This window comes from Trachymyrmex cornetzi, unplaced genomic scaffold, assembly GCF_001594075.2.
Source record: "Trachymyrmex cornetzi isolate Tcor2-1 unplaced genomic scaffold, Tcor1.1 scaffold681, whole genome shotgun sequence".
NCBI lineage: Eukaryota > Metazoa > Arthropoda > Insecta > Hymenoptera > Formicidae > Trachymyrmex > Trachymyrmex cornetzi.
The window spans coordinates 226,093-226,374 of NW_017300005.1; positions in this window are offsets into that span (position 1 = coordinate 226,093).

Here is a 282-nt window from a genome sequence, read left to right on the forward strand (position 1 = left end):
TAAAACAAATTTTTTTCTGCATGTTTTTTTAAGTGGACCGTAGAGCTTAACATTACCCACTTAAAATCATTTCTTAAGCATTACGCTACAATTTTTTTCACTGAAGTGTAACGATTTGAAATAAATAATGAATTTTCAGATATTTCTCTAAACATTTGTATTGTTGCCGCCGGTATTAGCATTACCCGAGGTATACCACGGGGAGGTTACGCGGTCGGACTTTACACCTCGTGTGTGTGTGTTTGCGCGCGCGCGCGTGTGCGTGTGTGTCATATGCATTTT